The sequence below is a fragment of the Callithrix jacchus genome, chromosome 8 (assembly GCF_049354715.1).
Source record: "Callithrix jacchus isolate 240 chromosome 8, calJac240_pri, whole genome shotgun sequence".
Classification (NCBI taxonomy): Eukaryota; Metazoa; Chordata; class Mammalia; order Primates; family Cebidae; genus Callithrix; species Callithrix jacchus.
In genome coordinates this window covers 103,668,624-103,686,558 of record NC_133509.1, presented here as the reverse complement: position 1 = coordinate 103,686,558, position 17,935 = coordinate 103,668,624, and the positions used below count along the sequence as shown (strand labels likewise).

Here is a 17,935-nt window from a genome sequence, read left to right as displayed (position 1 = left end):
ATGAGGAGGTTGGAGGACTGGCTGGAGCAGCTGCTGGGAGCCTACGGCTAATTATTGTGCTTTTTTTCTATGCCATTTTCTTCAAATTTTCCATGTACCTTCCCACCGTTGGACTTTTGAACATGCCACTCCCTCCCTCTGGGGCTCCTCCCCTTCTGAAGTTCTGCTGGACTACCACTCACGGTGCCTGACCGTGCCTGTTTGCTGAGGATGCCAGAATCAGTAAGACAAAGGTTCTCATGTGAAAGAAGACTCAGGCCTAGGGAGAATGGTGGTGAGAGTGGCACTAACTATAATAGTAACAGCGGCAACAACACTGCCAGGGCCATTGAGGGAGCACACACGAGGCGCCAGGCATTTACGTGCACTACGACATTCAAAACTCACAACAGTCCTCCAGATGGACAGTGTTATGATTCCCATTTTATCAAAGAGGAACCAGGCTGAGAGAGGGTAAGTCACTTGCTGAGCTGGTACATGGCAGGGCTGGAACTTGAGTCCAAGCCTCTGGGACTCGAGTCATGTGTTTGGCTGCAGCATTTTCCCACTACACCCAGAAAAGTCCCCCTCTGTGCCCCATAGGAAGGAAAGTCACATCCAACTTCAACTTGGCAGGTCCTCAGTTGGATCATTTAGAAGGAATGAAAAGCAAGAAAAACACTGGCTATTGCATAGGATGCAGGCTATGGCCAGAGGGGCCAGCCAAGACTGTGGGCAAAGGAGGGCTGGGCAGAGGTGCTGCACATACGTGGCCACCCGGCTCTGACTCTTCCTCTAGGACTCTTTCCACTCATTGTACTCATAGGGGACATTTTTCCAAGGTGTGAAATCCAGAACAGACTGTTCAGGGTGACCAGAGGTTTGTGGGAAGATGCCTCCGGGCACAAGCCTTCCTGACTCAGCGCTCTTCCACTCCAGTTTTTGGACAGAGGAAAGGCATGTGCTTGATGTTGAGCCACAGAAGGCCAATAAGTCATCCTCAGGCTCCCAGAGTCTGGCGGGGCTCTCTTGTCTAGTAAGCCGAAGACAATACTTCATGAATAATGTGGGTGTGATGTTGGGTAACAGAGATGGTTGATGGGCTGGCCTGGGGGGCTGACTCATTCCTGAAGGCCTTGAATCAGACCAATGTTATTTCCTTTGGTTGTCAGTGGACTGAACCCAGATTGCTCTGAACACCTGCCCCTGTGGCTGAATCAGCGTGGGCTCTGGCCGGTGGAGGACCGAGACTTTACTGCGGGGCCCAAACCCAGTTGGAGAAACACTATCGAGGAGATTCTATCATGGGACTAGAGGCTGGTGGACAATGCGGGAAGAGGAACACCTGGTCCAAGTGAGGAGCGTGGGTTCTTAGTCCACAGAAAAGAAGGGGGATAAGCTTTGGTGGGTGCCAAAGAAGCTCAGAGGGAAGATACAAAATAGGACCCCTGAGCAAGGTTAGATTTCTGTTTTCGCTCCCTCTCCTAGTGCTCCTCTCATAAGCTGGGTGGAGGAGAAGCTGGAAAATGAGTCCCTAGATGAGGCAGGCCTTGGGCAGGCCAGTGCCTAGCGCCTGCACCGCAACCTTAAACGTGACCAGGAGCAAGATCTGACCAGGCGGAGCTCCCACCCTTAGCTGGTGAACTCAGCGCCTCCTGTGTGGGGTGGTCAGGGCTGCCCAGCTATGGGCTTAATAGACATCCACAAAAATGCAGACCCAGCTCCCACGGAAGCTCCTTGAAGGCAGGGTGGAGTCTTCTCTCCCTGCTTCCTGCTGCACATCCTGAGCTTTGGGTGTTCAAAAGAGGGTGTGGAGAAAGATGCTGTGAGGATGACCAGGACGGAAGACTCCAGGGAAGACAAGTAGGGGACCAAGACCTAGGAGGAGCCCTTCACAATCCGCAGGTCCAAGTGGGAGATGCTCGGCCCCAAGCCGTCAGCACTCTTGTTATTGTTAGGGGTAACCCTGGCTCTAAGCCAAACCACAGGATGGAACAATTATCCAGATTATCCAAATTGTATGAAAACACCACACAAAGATTGACCCTCCTTGAGACATCTAAAGTTATTACTCAAATTTTAGCTGTTCCCAGACAGCTTCTGGGAACACATCTATTGCACGGAGTCAACTGTATTGAGTGAAGTGTGTGGATGGCACATTATTGAACTCCTCGGTCTGAAGGAGCATCCTAAACATGAAGATTCGGGGGCCACTGGCTCCCTGCCCTGCTCTTTGTTTTGTCCTCCCTTTCCTTCTGTGGCTTTCCTTTTGTCCCATGCCCAGGACAATCTGCTCTGCAGACAGCCAGGAAGAAATGGGCGTCCTGCTACAGATGGTTTGCCAAGGCTCTAGCAGGGAAGTTCACTGCGTTGCAGCAGCCTAAAAGTGCAATGGGATGGACATCTCTGCTTTGGGGCATCAGCACTGACATCACAAAATGTGGGCACTGAAAGAGACTCTGAAACTCTAATCCAACTCTCCCATGGGAGCTCCTTCTCCAAAATTCCAAAGGCTGCATTGTGGCTGGTGTGGAGCCTGGGGAGCATCGCTGTCACTCTTGCCACCTCTGCTTCCTCCCATTCCCTTGTCTGCAAACATCGCCAGGCCCTGTGTAGTTGTCCCACAGTTCCCCTGTGTCCATTGCCTCCCTCCAGGGAGAGAGAAGCTTCTAATTGCAGGTTCTACTGACCCTCCCAGCTAATCAAAGAGGATAGATGGAATGACAGATGATTTCTTCAGCAAGGGTTCCTGCAGAAGAGTCCGTTTGCTCCATGCTTCTCCAGGTGGAAAGGGAAAACAGAGGCAGAATCTGAACACATGCAGCAAAGAAGCTCGTGGTGAAGGTCCGCAGGGGGACCTATGCTAGAATACAACCTTGGACTTGCTCTTGTTCCCCGCCCCTGTCTGGCTCCTCTGTCATTCCCTGCCTTCTTCAGTTCAGTTTGCTCTTTAAGTTTTTCTTGGTTGTCAAATGATCCTCTATTGAAATATTTCCATATGTAGCCCTTAACTAGCTGTCACTCCACCGCACCACTGTCAAAGCCATCTATGATGTCGTGAGGGTGGTGCCATCAACACTATAGCCCGTGAGGCTGAGCAGTCCTCACCATCTCTGTCATGGTTCCAGAGAGTTCTCCGGCTAAGGATCAGTGCTGCATGTATTTGGTAGTGTTGATGATCTCACCACAAATGATATTTCCACTGTGCTTTTCTGCTTGTTTCTGTCTCTTGGTGGTTTCTAGAGGGCTTTGACGATCACCAGAGGCAGAAGATGCCACTTGAATCTGGCCTGTATGTTCTGCACTGTCAGTTTCACTGGGATCCTCTGGATCCACTGGGATGCCCTGGCAGTCGATTGTCTTGGTGATGTCCTCATTGGCCTTTTTTGGAGACAGACCCAGGGGGCTAATCTTGGGAGCCAGAGCAGATGTAGTCCTGACTTCCCCACTCATGCACCTCAGGTATACAACTTTGATCTCGTTGGGGTTGAACTTGGGTAGCATGGCAGAGGCAGTGGGTTTCTTGACATGCCATTCACAACCTCATTCATAGGCCCTTCCAGGCTCATCTCCTAGCACCTCCCTCCACGTTCCCATGTGCTAGACATCTGATCTGCCTATCATCACCACCTATGATGGGTTTGGGTGCCTGTGGACCAGCTGCTCCCTCTGCCTGGAATATGTTTGTCTCTGCTTAACTCCTGCCCATCTTTTCAAGCTGAAATCAAATCCTCCTGTATGGAGTATTTCCCAGACCCCATGGAGAGGTTTAGGCAAAGAACATGCACATTGTCGGCCACTTTATGGGAAAGAGGGTTTATCTCATTGCACTGTAATCAACAGTGGCCTTACTCTCTAATGTCCCTGACATGAGATTGGCACTCAATACATTGTCCTATGAGTGAATGAATGAATGAGCTGCTGGTAGGGTGAGAAAAGGAAACAGATGTGTCCATTAAAGGAAAACTTGCCTTGGGATGGGTGCCTCTCAAGACCTCATTCAGGATGCCCTCTCCAGAAGTTGGCTTTGGGGTGCTGCTTCTCCCACTTTTGCCTCTTGGTGCTAAGAGGTTCCTTGATGACACTATGCCATCTGCCTGGCCTCTTCCAAGGATTGCCTCATTGGCTGCTGGCCCTGAGGCCAGTTCAAGGTGGGATGTGTACACGTGGTTGGGGCTTAATGCCTAAGAAAGCCTGGGAATCAATCAGATCTGCGCTAAGTCAGAGGAAGGACCTCAAGCCCTGCCGTGGGACTGGAGTCTGCTTGCAGGCAGCTAGATAGAAAAGCTTCCAGGGCCCAGGGTTCCTGTGTTCTTTGTGGGGCTATGAGGAGGTCCTTGAGGAAGGGGCAATAATAATTTATTTGGCTGAGGTTGGATGAGAGGGGGCCTGGAGATGGTGGCAGGGGTCTGGGAGACAGTAAGTGAATATGTATGTGCATGTTTTGTGGGGAGGGAATGTGGGAAGGAAGGGTGTGGATAAGGCCTGACTGTGAGGGCAGGAAAGAGCTGGGGAGTGAGGGTGAGGTCCAGCTCTGCAGCCCCTGAATAGTAAGTGCCTGCAAAGGCTTTGCAGGCAGAATGGAAGAAAAGGCAGAACCGGAGGCCCAGGCCCAGGCTGTATTGGAGGGGCAGAGTCCCTGGGGCAGGGAGCACCCTTAGCTTAGAAGTGCTAATGCAGGCTCAGGTTAGGGCCTCCACAAGAGGCCCAGGAAGCAGAAACAGACCTGAGGATTCGGCCCGTGCCAGGCACAGAGACCAGGAGGAGCAGCGTGGGAACTTCTTGGCCATAGTTCCATGCATTTCTCCTTCCTTACCACCGCCCTCACTCTTGGGGGTTTGGACCCAGGCTGCTGAGGAGTGCTGGCAGCCTGTTTCCCACCTACCCACCAACAGTTTATACACTAATAGCCCACAGCACCCCAGGAGGGGGTGAATGGGGATCCATTTGTTTTTCCAGAGTTTGACCTCTGGGTAAAACTCTTTCCCCAAAATGTGCCGGTTTAAGTGAAAGTGATAAATCAGCCCCTTTGAAATGCAGAAGCAGCTTGGGGAAGCCCTCTTTGATATTCAGCTTGGAACGGGGCACTTAAAACCTGGGTTAATTCTCCGGCTTTATTGGAGGCAGAAAAAGAGAAGAGGAGGAAACCCAGGGCTGGTCATTAAGTCTGGGGGACTTGAAAAGCCTGGGGCAGGGGCCGGGCCGCAGCAAAGGGATCACGAAGGCAAAGCGGCCCTGGGAAAAGCATCCCAGCCGGCCCGATGAACTCTAATCCTGGTTCCCACCCAGACAGATGAGACGCTGAAGGTGGTGGAGAGGAGGGGGCGGGCAGGACTGGAGAGAGGCTCCGGAGGATGGGGAGGCGGTTGCTATGGAAACGGGGAGGGCACTGGGAAGGAGAAAGCCAAGGGCTAACTTGGCAATTTCCTGAAAGGAGCTGAGAATTCAAGAGAGTGTGTGTCCCATTCACTGGGCGGCTTGTGCTTTCAGAGGTCTGGGGGCTGTGGCCCCTCCACAGGAGCCAGCGCTCTACAGTGTGCCTGTTACATCCAGAGCCTGGCCTGGGCCCTTCATTAGAAACATCTGCTCCTCATAGCTTCCATATAACAGAGTGGAGGGAGGAATAAGGCCTTGAGGGCACCTTTCAGAGAGTGGGGGCCACTGAGGATGCAAGGTTTTCTCCCCCGTTCCACTCCCAGAAGGGAGGAAGAACTGAGTGTGGGGACACGGAGACTCCAAGGCTGCTTTGTGCTGGTAAGGGGACCCTGCACCCTGGATTTTCCAGGGTGGTTCCCACTGTTACTCCCACGAGTGACAAGTCCCAGTCTTGGGGTTGTCAGACAGGGTGTTCCAATTCAGGGTCTGAGACAAGCAGCCACATTAACTACTCTCCAGGGAGATTCCTCAGTTCTAGAATGTGGGTCCCGCACTGAGGGCCAGTCCTGCTTCCTGACACAGCTGCTGCCAGCCAGCCTGTGGGCTGTGGGCAGGGATGAGGGGATGAGTCAGGGCGGGGGGACGGTGGGGCTGCTGCCTGTCCACCCCTGCTCTGTCTGTTTTTTTTTTAAGGAGGTTGAGGAGGCAGGTAGGGGGTAGAGTATGGGAGTTGAGAAAGTAAAAACTTGATCCTCTAGAGCTTGGTCCTCCTATTTCAGACAGGCTGGAGGACAGAGCTCTTGCCAGCCCCTGCTCTTGTCTGACCAGGGAGTGCCAAATTCTGGGGAACATATTTCCTATGCTGTTGGGTGGCCTTTGCTGGCCTGGGTTCTGGCTCGGTGGTTTTAGACACCAGGATCAGCTTGGTAGCCAGTGACAGGGGCCCTTCCTGAGCCTGCCAGCACCTCTTCCCAACCCTCCCCCTGGAATCAGAAACCCATGTCCCTCTGGAGGAGCTTCACCTCCACTTGTGACTCCCACTCAGACCCCAACCTGCCTGGGGCCGAGCAGGGCCTCAAAGATCCCCCCTAGTCTCCTGAAACCTTTCCTGTGTCAGGACAACTCACCTACAATTGCACTCCTCAGTAGGTCTCGGGCAAGGAGGCAAAAACTAAATAAGTCACAGAAATCACTTAATTTTAGGATCCTTTAGCTTGGGCTAATGGAGGGCAACCCTCTAGAAGGTGGGAACAGTCACTTCCCACCTCCCTGGGGGATGTGGGGAGGGGAGGACAGAGGACCCCATTTCCAACTACAAGGGAGGTGGGCTTGAGAAAGGAGGGTGGGAGTCAGGCTCACAAGCCACCTGCTTGAAAGCAGAGCCACGGGGCATTAAGAAAAGGGGGCTGGCCAAGGGGAGATACCATCATCTCCCCCAAGGCCCCAGAGAGAAGGAAGTGATGGTGGAAAGGAGGAGTTGCAGGGCATGGGGTCCAGAGAGAGGAAGACAGGAGAGAAAAGATGGAGGGTGACAAGTAGGGAGGGAAGGGAATCTCAGAACCAATTCCTGGTCAAAGTGAGTGAAGGCCAAACTTAGGTTGTCTGAGGTGTTGGCTGGGAAAAGATCTGTGGTGGTGGTGGTGGGGTGTGTGTGTGTGAACATGCATGCACAGGAGCCTGTGTCCATACACATGCGTGCGTGCACGCGCGCGCGCACAAACACACACACACACACACATCCCCAGGGGGAAGTACAGGGTAGGCCTGTGCCAGAAACTGCTGCATTCTTCTTAACCGTAAAGCCAAGGCTCTCTGTAAAATGCTTTCTCATTATTTGCAGGCACATTTTCCTCGACCACACTCGGCTCTTGTTTCTAAGTGCTTGCTGCAGTCAAGGCTCTTTTTCCCTCCTCCCTCAAGCGGCTATACATACACAAAACACCTGCATTTTATTAATGCTGCCTGGAGCTGGGGCTGGATGGAGCCCCCCCTGCTCTCACCACACCCCCTCCTCCTCAGCCATGCTCAGTGAAGCAAAGCGCAGGGGTTAACCCTGTGTAGCTGGGTTTTTGTCCCAGAGATGTGGTCCCCACGAGGGGTACAGAGAAGTGCAAAAGAGGTACAGGGGTCCTGTCCCCAGGACGACTGGCCAGGCATTGTGGGATCCCCCAACCCCGGCACCACACATGCCTGGCCCCAAGCTTTTGGCCTAATTCTTGTTTGGCCCTGAAGTTTTTCTGTTGAGGAGATGAGGATACCATTCTGTCTTGAAAGGAATCCTTGCAAAGCTCTAAGAGAAACTCCTAAAGGATGGCCCTTTAAACAGCTCCTCCATCTTTCTGCCTTTAGGAGCCATTGGGACTAAACAATTCCAGAAAAATAGCTGCTTTTCTTTAAGAAATATTTTAAATTTTAAAAAGCACAAAGAATATAAAAGTGTCCTGTAATCTCATCACCCCCAGCTTTGTTCACTTTGTTTTGAAATGCAATACATACACATTAGAAAGCATAACATGGACATTGGATTTCTCTTCCCTCAATTTACAGTTGCTCCTCTCAAAGGTAATGACTACTAAGAGTTTCTTGTGTGTCCTTCCAGGAAAAGAACTTGGGCATATAGTGACATCTGCTTTTCTTAATTAAAAACAAGTCTGGAATTTTTGTCCTATCAGTACTTGGAGATCTCCTTCATTCTTTTCTTTTTGAGATGGAGTCTCACTCTTGTCGCCCAGGCTGGGGCACAATGGCACGATCTCGGCTCACTGCAACCTCCATTTCCTGGGTTCAAGCAATTCTCCTGCCTCAGCCTCCCCAGTAGCTGGGATTATAGGCACATACCACCACACCCTGCTAATTTTTTGTATTTTCAGTAGAGACAGGGTTTCACCATGTTGGCCATGCTGGTCTCAAACTCCTGACTTCAGGTGATTCACCCGACTTGGCCTTCCAAAGTGCTGGGATTATAGGCATGAGCCACTGCGCCTGGCCCTCCTTCATTCTTTTTAATGGTTGTGTGGGAATTCACAGTGTGACTGTACCATGGTGTATTTCACCAGTGTCCTAGTGAGGGGTCACAGGCTGCTCCCAGTGTCTAAGTCTTGCAGATATTGCTGCTATGACGATCCTCAGACATATGCCTTGAGCATAAGTGTGTGAGGATAACAGCAGAATTCCTGCCAGTGCAATTGCCGAGTCAAAGGACATGCACATGTAATGTTTTGTCTCCTCTTTTTTGGAAAGGGTTGTTTCTTTTCCTGCCCTTCTCTATTTTTTTTCTACCAAGCAAACTCCTACTTACCCATCAGAATCCAGCTCCAGTTTCATCTCTGTGAAGGCTTCTCTGGTTGCTCCAGGAACCAATCAGCTCCTTCTTCCATGCTTCCTTAGTTCCTCTTACCTTGTCTTACTGTGGCCCAATGTTTTTAGGTGTTTCCTCTCCATATGGGATCATGATGTGAGGACATTGACATGTTTTCTTCCGGGGCACAACACTTTTGTCTTTAAATTTTTCTTTGTGCAATTCCGCTTCTGGGTATAGAACTGAAAGGAGAAACAGACATTTTTACTCCCAAGTACATGGCAGCATTATTCACAATAGCCAAAAGGTGAAAACAACTCAACTGTCCATCACAGATGAATGAACAAAATGTGCTACATGCACATGCACACACAGGCACAGTCATACACACACAGGCACATGAGTGCACACACAGGCACATGTACACGCACACAGGCACAGTCACACACACACAGGCACATGTACACGCACACAGGCACACGCACACACACACAGGCACATGAGTGCACACACACAGGCACATGTACACGCACACAGGCACACGCACACACACAGACACATGCACACGCACACACAGGCACATGCGTGCACACACACAGGCACACACACACAGGCACACGCATACACACACAGGCACGCACACACACAGGTAAACGCACACAGGCACATGCACACACAGGCACACGCACACACAGGTAAACGCACACAGGCACATGCACACACACAGGCACATGCACACGCACATACAGGCACATGCGCACGCACACACAGGCACATGTGCGCACACACATAGGCACATGCACATACACACAGAGGCACACGCACTCACACACAGGCACATGCACACACACACAGAGGCACATGCACACACACACATGATAGAATAATATTCAGCCTTCAAGAGGAATGAAATTTTGACACATGCTACAATATGGACGAAACCTGGGGACATTATACTAAGTGAAATAAGCCAGTCACATGAGAATACTGCATGACTCCACTTCCGTGAGGTACCTAGAGTAGTCAAAATCATAAAGATGAAAAGTACAGTGGTAAGTGCCAGGGGCTGGGAGGAGGGGAAAGAGAAGTTAGTGTTTCATGGGCACAGAGTTTCAGTTTGGGCAGATGAAAAGGTTCTGTAGAGACATGATGGCGAAGGTTCTACAATGTGAATGTACTTAACGCCATTGAAATGTACACTTAAACATGGTTAAAATGGTATCTTCTACGTTATGTATATTTTTACCATAAGAAAAAGTTTTCTTTGTATGAAAATATACCCTCTTATAGACTCAAAGTTGCTGATGAGCCCTCTACATGGGTTGATGTAACCATCTCTTTACCTCAAGACGAGGTTGATCCATCCAAGATTGAAGGGAATTTACCCTATTTTCAGATATTTCCAGGGAAGGGAGCCCATGACATTATTAGATAATCTTTTCCAATGTCTCAAAACCCCAGACATTCTTGGTACCAGACCTTTCCTGCTGCACCTGCAGTTGACTTTCCTTGGTCAGTAAGTGCTTTGTCAGGCCACAAACTCTTCATGCACTGAAAGGCTCTAGTTACACCATCCCCAGTGTAGATCTGATGGTGCCAAGTAACAGGCCAGAGAGTGGACTTTGGAGGCCCAGTGAGGCTCCCTGTCTCACAGGCTTCTCATCAGCATCACAGATGAACAACACTAGGCTTGGATTTCTAAACAGCCTGGGACACAGGCCCCAAGGCCCTGGCAGGTGAAGTGTCTACCATTTCTCACTTCATTCAGAATGTAGAATAGTTTGTTGGATGCTAGAACTTTACCCTTTCAGGTTGATGTCTTTACTCTTCAGCTGGAGGCTTCTTGCTGAGAGGGAAGCATTTCCCAAAGACACGGGAGCTGAGCTGGTGAGTCATTTCAGCAGCCCTTACACTCTCCTCTGACCAGAGACCACATATTAATCAGCTGCTTAAAAGGTGTACCTGGCAGGCATGTTTCCCACAGCCCGGAAGATGCTGACCTCATCGGTTCTGAAACATCAAAAGGCTAAACGAGAACAACAGGCTGCGAAAGACCTCATCACGTGGGTACCTGTTGACCGCAGCCTTGTAAGGCCCAACACAGCTGAGATGTGCTGTCTGGAGCTCAGAGGAAGTGGAGCTTTTTCTGCTGTGAGGACCCGCCTTCAGCCCCCTTCTGGGGTACAGGAAGGGGAGGGGGTGAGCCTAAATTGTGGCGCCATGCTCAGATGTCACTGCTATCACAAAGGAAAATTCATGTGGGGGTGGGCACCTCCAGAGACCTCACTCACCTGTGATTCGAGGGATAATAGCATCACTCGTGTGTTCATGTGCTAGGCCTGTCACCCTGGAACATTACTGTGTTGACAGTGATTTCAACTCTTGGATTATATGAAGGACCTGGCTGCCAGAAGGTGTTGAGCCCTCAGGAGGACAACAGGCCTCAGGTACTTGATGCGATTAACGCTGAGACAAGGGGGGTCCCCACGGGTCAGTCCTGTAACTGGGGTCTGATATACGCTAGTGATAGGCATTAGCATAGTTTGTGCATTATACGGTGGTCTTGGTCCTTTTCATTTCCTGATAAGCTAGAATGTCTGACAGAGTAAATTCCAGAAGCCCTTGTGGAATTCTCATTACAATCATGTAGCTAAGGAACTGTCTTCTACCTGTAAGCAATTTGGAAATACTATTAATAGTATTAACATAGGGTTTTTGCACTGTGTGGGTTTATTTTTTATTGTATTTATAAACACCCCCACCACTACCTTCCCACCCCTGGCCCACCATCCAAGGGGCTTGCATCAGGAAAGGAAGGAAGGAAGGAAGGAAGGAAGAAAGGAAGGGAGGGAGGGAGGGAGGGAGGGAGGGAGGGAGGAAAGGAGAAAGGTTGTCCAGGCTTCACGTGAAGAAGAACTGTATCTGTATTATTCCCTATTTAATTCTCAGGACCTCCATATTGCAGGCATATAGAAGCTCCAATTAATATTTGATAAATCTTGAAGGAAGGAAAAGATAGTCACAGAAAGTTCACTTGAGTGGCCTGAAATTCCACAGCAATTTAGCCTGGAGGCTGGAAGGAGAATCTGCCCTTCCAACTTGCAGGCCAGCTCTGCAGGAAGCCAGTCAGCTCTCCCAGGGGAAGCAGTGGCAAGACAAGCACGGGCCTCGAAGCTCAGGACTGCCTTTCGACTGTGACTCAGACAACATGGGTGGCTTAAAGTTATTGAAGGACTGGGTAGGCCCCTGAAAATTGGGCCTTTCTGCAGCAATCATCAGGGAGACGCATGGTCCTGGGCTAGGGAAGGAGTCTTCTTGGCCCAGAATGGCCAAGCAGCCAAATGTTAGAGTCCAGGTCCCTGGAGGTGTCCCTGGAAAGGGTCTTCCCCAGCCTGCTCCTGCAGAGTGGAGGCAGGTTTGGGGTGTTTCCTCTAGGAGAGATTCAGGGAGCTTGGGAGCAAAAGTGACAGTGTGCCCACCTTCTCTCCTCTGTAGGGCTCTGTTCTCTTTCTTCTTTTTTGAGACAGGATCTTCTGCTCTATTGCCTAGGCCGCAGTGCAGTGGCGTGATCACGGTTCACTGCAGCCTCAACCTCCTGGGCTCAAGCAATCCTTCCACCTCAGCTTCCTGAGTAACTGAGAGCATGCCTAGCTAATTTTTAAATTTTTTGTAGAGACGAGGTCTCATTGTGTTGCCCAGGCTGGTCTTGAATTCCTGTGCTTAAGCAATCCTCTCGCCTCAGCCTCCCAAAGTGCTGGGGTTATAGGCATCAGCCACTGTGTCTGGCCTACTCTCTTTCTTAAGTAGAAGGTTTCTGCTATTTTTGGTCAACTGGGTACAGAAAGCCTGTTCCCCATGGACAACTCTTGAGTGGCTCAGAATGTCAGCAGGAGGGAAACGATGGCTTTCCAAGAGTATTCTGTGCTGAAATGTACCTTCTTTGTGTCCTGGTCCTGAGAGCCATGAGACTGAGAGCATGGGACAGAGGCATGAATGAACTGGGCTTGAGAACACCTTTGTTTGGTAGGTCTCAGTTTTCCCCCCAGAAGCCTGTCCACCTGGGTTTTAGAAAGCCAATCCGGGAGAACACAGGAGGTTGGAGGCAGCTCTGACCAGCGGTCTCTCCCCACCCCTTGTTTCAGACCTCTCCGGAGTCCAGTGTCCTTCCGCACAAGTCCTTATTGTCCAGTCTGTGGCCCAAGCACCCACAGGGTATGGTGGAGGCCCGAGACAGCGCAGGTTTCGCTGAGGCCATCAAAAAAGCTTATGGAGCTGGCTTGGCCATTGGCTGGAAATCATTGGCCCCTGCTGGGCTCATGCAATATTCATGGAACCGGTGTGCACTCCTGCAAGTTCCTATGAGCAATGGCCTCACCCATTTGAAGCTCATCAAAGGACTGGTTCAATATCCTGGGCCACTTTCTGTTCATTTTTCCTCTCTCCCAGTGCCATCCTCCTTCCACCCTCCCCGACCACCCCTCCTCTTTCTAAGCTCTTGGAACCAAGTAGCTATGAAGACTCTGAGACCTGGACCATCCCAAGGCTGTAGCTTTCTTCAATGCTGCTGGGCTCTGCTACGGTGAAAAGTCTGAAGGCGTTTTCTTTTCCAGGTAAGTTGGGGAGAGGGCTCCATCATGCCTGTTTCTTCTTTATTTTCCTTTCCCTCTCTGGGCCTGAGAGACCAGATTTTTTTTTTTTTTTCTTTTTTACAGTACATTTTGGCAGGCCCCATTTTTTTTTTTTCTGACAGAAAAAAAATAACAGGCATATTTTGGGCGATTACTCAACTGGGGTCCTTTGTGACAGGATATGCTGCTGCGTGACTAATGGAGCTGGCTTTCTCCTGGCTTCCTTCCCCTTTCAGAGCTCTTGTTTACTGCCCTATACAAAAAAAAAAAAAAAAAAAAAATGCCATAAGCTACGGATTTTTATTAAAAAAAAAAAAAAAAGCCTTGTGAGATACTCAAAGGCAATAAATCCTTCAGAGATTCCATTTCCAGGGCTGCAAACTCCCCGCCCTCTCCCCACTTTTTCTTTTCAGTGCTCAAGATTCACGACATGTGAATCTTCCACCCCCATGTCCCTGCTTTCTTCTGAACATGTGTCCAGCAGATCGTGGGGGGGCGGGGAGGGCGGGGGAAGGGGAGCAGGATGGGAACCATATTTATGGTGCTTAACTCAGCAATTGCTAAAGGAAGAAATAACGACTTCCAGGGGGCTCTGGACCTTTTTTCCAAGGCCTTTGTGTTTTCATAATCTATGACAATTTTGTGGTGTAAGCAAAAGTTATTACAAAACATGGAACTAGCCTAATGAGGAAGGTTATGTTCTAAACCAGGAGGGACTATCTCTTTATAGAGGAAATTCAAATTTGGCTGGCTTTGGAATTTGGAATCCCTGGGCTTTCCAGAGAACGTTTGGGAAAGACTCTCTGGAGCTTGGCGTGTCTGACAACTGGAACTGGCCTTTCAGTTTTTCTAGAGATCAGATGGTTTGTTATTTCAAAAGGTACCTGGCTATGGATGGGAAAAGCTGACTAACTAGTGAGGTTTACCAGAGACAGACTGGTGTAGACAGGGCACAAAATTTGTGGCCAGGCGATAGGTTTGAGTCTCAGTTGTAATCTGGAGCAAGTCATTTAATCTCTGTAGGTCTCAGTTGCTCTGATGCTAAAATTGGGGTTCTGTCCCCTTCCCTCTAGGCTGCTAACAAAAAAAAGTAAGATGACATACATTTAAGGCATGGTGGGAATTTTTTAAAATGTCAATAGTGTTTGGAGAACACGTGGTTTTCAGTTACATGGATAAGTTCTTCAGTGGTGATTTCTGAGACTTCGGTACTCCCGTCACCTGAGTAGTGTACACGGTGCCCAATGTATAGTCTTTTATCCCTCATCCCCTCCCAACCTTCCCCTCCCCCCAGTCCCCAAAGTCCACTGTATTATTCGTATCCATGACACATGTGTATTCTTGACAACTGAGGAAGTATGCAGTGATCCCTTCTAAGGCTCATGCTTTCAAGAGAGGAGAGAGGCTTGTGACCCTGAGAACTACAAAGACTACTGATGAACAGAAGGGAGATTATTGATACGGTGGCTCAGGACATGATATTACACAGGTGTTTGGGAGGCTGGTTTTGCTTCCAAGTTTGCTTACTCCCTGGTCATCTTCCAGGCAGGCCTCAGAATCATAACTTTGATCACATTCCTTCCCTACCCAGGAAACTCTCTTGTCAAACCCAGACAAAAGGAACCTGCCCACTCCATCTTGCCTGCCTTTTCCTCTGTATCTAAGTCATCTTATGCCCACATTCGCCGTGTTGGCAAAGTGAACATTGGACGCAGTTTACTCTAGCCACTTGCCTGACATTTTCACAGGTGGTTGTTTGGAGGCCCTCACCCCGCCTTCACCTTCCCATACCTCTTCCCCTTCCTCTCTGCTACATCTTGCTCATTTGTAGGATCCTACTTATAGGATCCTACTTCAGCTTCGCCCCTCCCTGACTCTCCACTGATTAGAACACCTCAAGTGGACGCTTCAAACCCTCTGATAAACCCTACTAACTATCTTCTTTCAGTCTCCACAATTCAAAAATCTAATAATGCCCTAGGTAAAGGCAATTGACTTGACTTCTCCAGAAGATAAACTGAGGCCCACCCAGGGAACTAACTGGACAGACATTACACAGTAGATCCATGACAGACAGAAATAAAAACCCCGCATCCTGATTCCAGTTTGCCTGGAGTTTAAAAAGAGGTTCTTTAGCTTGAATATCCCAGAATAGCCTCTCCCGGGCTAACCAGCTGTGAAGTGATGTATTACAAAGGTTATTATTTTTTTTTTTTTGGCCTTGGCTTAACTCTTAAAAAAATACCCCAAACTCCCAAAATCGGGCTAAGAAAATCCATTTCTCACAATGTCATCCACTTGCCAAGTTTAAACTTAGTATATTACATTATGAACGCCTCCAGGCCTCACTCTCGGCTTACTGCGATGCTCAGGTATCTGAATTGAGTTCAGAAATCACAGTTTATTGAAGGAAACAGATCATTAAGTCACTCCACTGGACTGAAGCTGTTGACGTTGTTTATTTGGAGAAGCTGAGCATTGACTCATGTTCTCTCGATTTGCGTGGATCAGGACTAACTGGAGCTATTTAACAAAAGGTGTGGCCATCAGATGGCACAGGGCCCATCAGGGCTAACGGGAAGAGGAATGGGGACAGTGGTATGCTGAAGCTTGCACTGGCTTGTGAAAGCTGACTGGTAAATTTTCAGGAATTTTGCAAGCTGGTTGTTGAACAGAGCCACTGTTAAAAATTAAATGATATAAACATATAATTAATTAATTATATTTTTAAAAGATAATACAACAGGTCAGATCAGATCCTAATTTTTTTAAACTACAGTTTACTGTCATCTATATGCTTGGGTTATGCCTATTATACATATGGTGGGAATACTATAGAGTGGTATACTACTGTGACTCTATTCCCAATTCCACAGTCAGTAACATCACATTGGTAGCTTGAAATTGGCTGTTGTGAGAATATTTACACCACAGAAATTGGCACACTCTACACTCAGGCCTTGATTTATTGGTTTGCTGATTATCTAGAGTGAAGGCAGTGATAGAGAAAATGTTAATATGGTAGGATTAGATGTAAAAGTTCACTCTGTCTGTAGCAGTGACATTGTGAATAACAGAAAATATTGAGGTAATATTTTTCTAGTTTTTGAAAACTATTACCTGATTCAGCAAAAAAGTGGCTCATATGGAAAAAAAACAATGAAGTTCTGAAATGCGTCTTTGTTTCACTTTTATCTTACTTATTGTTGTAGACGTAATTATTAACCAACCTTCACATCAGATTCACAATCGGAAAGCCAGCTATTAAACATTTACCAGCACACTACTGGAGAGGAGTGTATATGGACTGCTCCCTTGGGATTCCAGAAGAAAGAACGCTGTAGAACATCTATACAACTTGGCAATCAGGGGCCTGAGGTACAGCTGAAGTACAGCTGTGGAAGAGGAGATGCTAAATTGCTGGGAAGAGAGCAACACAGATTATACAGTCAGCAGCCAGAGACTACTCTCAGAACAGGAATGTGAAAAAATCAATCAGATATTCTGAACTGAAATCTACCACTGGATACCAACAAGGTTAAATGGTAGAAAAGCCATAATCATTTCTAAATTCAAGGGTAGGATTAATGCTGTATTTTTGCAGTATCTGAAAGTTCTGTGGCCTTTCTTATATGCCAGTTTATGTGATCACCAGAACAGAACTGAGGTTCAGGGGAAAGTCAGCTATCAGCATTGGCCCCATTTTACAGATGGAAAACTGAGGCAGTGGAAGGTAAAATAGTTTGCCCACGGTTACTCTTTTTGCATAAATGGCTACCCTGGGACTAGAGGCGGGGCAGAACTTTCACAGACCTTTGGGGTCAGACATACCTTGGTTAAAAACTCAACCCTGACATTTATGTAACTTTGGTAATGTTTCTTTACATTTTTAAGTCTTGGGGTTTCTGTTTTTTCATTTGTTTGTTTTTTAACTTACAAAATGGGGATGATAAAGCCTAGATCACAAGTTTGCAGTGAGGGTTAGTTTAAGGAGATGATAGGTGCGAAGGGCATGGTGCTTGGAAAGCCTTTGCACCTCTCACCATGGTGTGATAAATTATTTACATTTGATTTTAAAATACAGTATAAGGCTCTTTTGGCTCACATATTTACTTTTCTAATTATATTTGTTGGGTTTAGATAAATCACTCTGCATGGCCTTAGGCCAGACCAATTTGAGGGAGTGGGGGCAGGGGCAGGGAGGAGGGAGAAGGGAAGAGGTGGGTCAGGGAGGAAATCTGGTCATGATTCCTGTGAAGGTGGAGATGGAGGTGGAGCATTTGGGCAGGGGAAGAATTGAAATTTTGTAAAGGGATCCTTCACTCACTGATAATGGGAGAGAATCTGTATATACAAGGCCATTCCATGCAACAGAAGCTGGAGTTCCAGATGGACTGCCTCTGCCTACACCTAGGCCTCCACATCACCACCAGCACAAACAAGAAGGCTCAGAGACCTCCGGGCCCCCGAAACCCTCACAGCCTCTCCAGCACTCTCGGCCTTGGAACATGACCCATCCCCATGAAAAGCTGAGGCCTCAAGCCATCCCTCAATAGCCCCCTGCTTCCCAGGGTTCTCACTACTCCTTCTGGATGGGTCTTTCTTCTTGGAGCTTGGCAGTATGTGGCATGCTATTAATTCACTAGACGGTAAG

At 48.6% G+C, this 17,935-nt stretch overlaps 1 long non-coding RNA gene across 1 annotated transcript; it reads left to right on the top strand.

Moving 5' to 3' along the window:
* Window positions 1-11,681: 11,681 nt before the first annotated feature.
* Window positions 11,682-17,387, top strand: LOC103795814 (uncharacterized). The gene is made up of 2 exons (XR_001914016.4): window positions 11,682-13,263; window positions 16,494-17,387. It is a non-coding gene; the product is annotated as an uncharacterized LOC103795814 (long non-coding RNA).
* The last annotated feature ends 548 nt before the right edge of the window (window positions 17,388-17,935 follow it).